Here is a 3,046-nt window from a genome sequence, read left to right on the forward strand (position 1 = left end):
TTTCCTATACCCTCGATTATTCATCTCACTCGAGCTTGGTTCCTTCCGGATTCGGCCGTGCTCGAGATCTCACTACTAAAAATCAGGTGATTTCCGTCCAAGCAATTTTCGACCGAAATTGGTCGGAAACAAGAGTATTTGGTCGCAGAAGTCAACAGAAGTGGCTGACAGCATAAAAAATAAACTTTCCGACCGATTTCGGTCGGAAAATTTGTCAACTATTTGGTCAAACTTGTATATAATGTAAGAAGTAATTATTTATTAAAATATTTTCAAATTTCCGATCGAATTCGGTCGGAAACTGGTCAATTTTCTGGTCAACTGTATATACTGTAAAAAAATTATTTGTTAAAAAATTTCTAAATTGCCAACAGAAATTTTTTGTTTCCCGCACAGGTCGAAATATCGAAATAATTATAACTCAGTATTTCCGACCGAAATCGGTCGGAAAGTAGTCAAATATTTGGTCAACCTTGTACATAACGTAAAAAATAATTATATATTAAAATATTTTCAAATTTCCGACCGAATTCGGTCAGAAACTGGTCAAATTTTTGGATATAATGTAAAAAATAATTATTTATTAAAAAATTTTATCGTGTGTTTTATTTATCGTTGGCAGTATATGAAAGTGTTGAAATAAGACTTTAGCTAATAAGAGGTTTTCTATCGGTATTTGGTTATTGTGGGCAACTGCTGTGAATAGAGGCTATCGTTTCGAGTATTTGGATTATGTGGTATATCGGATGGTCTCACCTGAGGCTGCAGGTATGGGTTATTACAGCTGTTTCGGGTTTATTCTGAATGTAAACGTGAGGTTCTGATCTTGTGTATGATTTCGGAAAGTGCAATGTGGTTCTACGGTTTATGGTCTAGATGGATTGTGAGATTTCAGCTATGTTGTATTATCGGACCTATGCGAGATATGGTGACGTGGGATCACCCCGGGTGTATGCTTGGTAAGGTCATTCAGCTATTGGTTGGCTTCTAGTACAACTCTGGGTACGCTCGAGGACGAGTGTTTGTTTAAGTTGGGGAGGATGTGACGACCCGACCCGTCGTCACGTGAGTTACCGCCCCGTTTTCCCCATTTTCGGTTTCCTTATGTGTTATTATCCGAGTCTTATGTGAACGAGTTGATTTGGATTGATTCTGGATGGAAATGAGACACTTAGTCTCTTCAAGGAAGGTTTGTTTTAGAAAAGTCAACCGGGTGTTGACTATTGAGTTAGAGGGCTCGGATGTGATTTCCGGTGATTCGGTTAGCTTCGGGGGATGATTTGAGACTTAGGAGTGTGACCGGAATTGATTTTTGAGGTCCGGTGTAGAATTAGGCTTGAATTGGCGAAGTTAGTATTTTGGCGAATTCCGGTTGATAGGTGAGATTTTGATCCGAGGGTCGGAATGGAATTCCGAGAGTTGCTGTAGCTTCGATATGTGATTTCTGATGTGTGTGCAAAATTTCAGGTCATTCGGACGTCGTTTGGTTGGGTTTTTGATCGAATGCGGGTTTCGGAAGTTTTAAAAGAACTTAGGCTTGAATCCGATGAGAATTGATGATTTTAGTGTTGTTTGATGTGTTGTGATGATTGGAACAAGTTTGGATAATGTTTTAAGGCATGTTGGTGCTTTTGGTTGAGGTCCTAGGGGGCCTCGGGGTGATTTCGGATGGCTAGCGAGATGAAATTCGGATTTGGAGACTTCAAATGTTGCTGATATCTGGTATTCTCGCTTCTGCGAGACTTGGACCGCAGAAGCGGACCCGCTTAAGCGATGGGTTGACCGCAGAAGCGGTGAGGAGGCATGGGCGCCTGGTTCTGCAGAAGCGTTGGTGTAGCCGCAAAAGCGGAATCGCTTATGCGATGTTGTGACCGCAGAAGCGGTTTGGTTCGAGAGTGGGATTTCCGCAGAAGCGGAAGGAATAGCGCGGAAGCGGTCCCGCAAAAGCGGGATGGGGACCGCATAAGCGAAAGTGCTATGCTGATAATTAAATATTTCCTCCGCGAGCTAGGTATTATTTTCCTCCATTGTTGAGCATCATGAGAGCTTTTTGGGAGCAATTGAAGTGGGTTTCGACTGGAGTTTATTGAAGGTAAGATTTTTGAGTTAAAAACATGTCTATTATGTGAAATTAACCTAGAAATTCAGGGAATTAAGCCTAAAATAGATGGACTAGGGCTTGAGTTTTTGATATTTCAATTTGGGATTTGATAGGTCATTTGAGCTCGGACTTGGGAGCTCTTGGTATGTATGGACTCGTGGCGAGACGAGGAATCCGGTAATGTGAGTTTTGTAATTTTTCGGGAAGTGGACCCGGGGCTCGGGTTATGCTAGTTTCGAGATTGTTGCTATTTTTCGACTATTTTCGATTGGGTATTGTCCCACTGGCATATTGTGATGTATTCGCTCTGATTTTGGTTAGATTCAACGCGCGTGGAGGCGGATTGAGGGGCAAAGACGTCGCGGGCTAGAGATTTCACCGGTTCGAGGTGAGTAATGATTGTAAATGATATCCTGAGGGTTTGAAACCCCGGATTTGCACCAATAGTGCTATATTGAAGTGACTTGCATGCCGGATAGAGAGCGTGGGGCAGAGCACCGTTGGGGATTGTGACTTGGTCCGTCCCGGTTGTTGATTTTACCGCGTATTTCGCTATGACTTGTTGTTTTTTTTTTCACTATGACTTGGGCTTATTGCCATATTTGGGGCTTATTGCCGACTGTTTGAACTCCCTATGAGCTATCATCACTGTTTTCCTCACTATTTGAAATATTATTTGAACTCAGTCTATTGTCATTACACTGTTTCATGAACTCAGCCATATTTTACTCAACCTTGAGTTTTAACTGATATTTGGATTACTGTTTGAGCTGAGCATTATTGTTTCTTTACTTATGCCCGAGGGGCTTATGATTATTTTTGGACTGATTGAGGCCGAGGGCCATATGTAAGGATATGCTGAGTGATGTGAGGAGGCTTTCAGGCCCCGAGTGTATTGAGATGAGGCTTTCAGGCCTCGAGTGTAATGTGAGAAGGCTTGCAAGC

The sequence above is a fragment of the Nicotiana attenuata genome, unplaced genomic scaffold (assembly GCF_001879085.1).
Source record: "Nicotiana attenuata strain UT unplaced genomic scaffold, NIATTr2, whole genome shotgun sequence".
In the NCBI taxonomy this organism is placed as follows: domain Eukaryota; kingdom Viridiplantae; phylum Streptophyta; class Magnoliopsida; order Solanales; family Solanaceae; genus Nicotiana; species Nicotiana attenuata.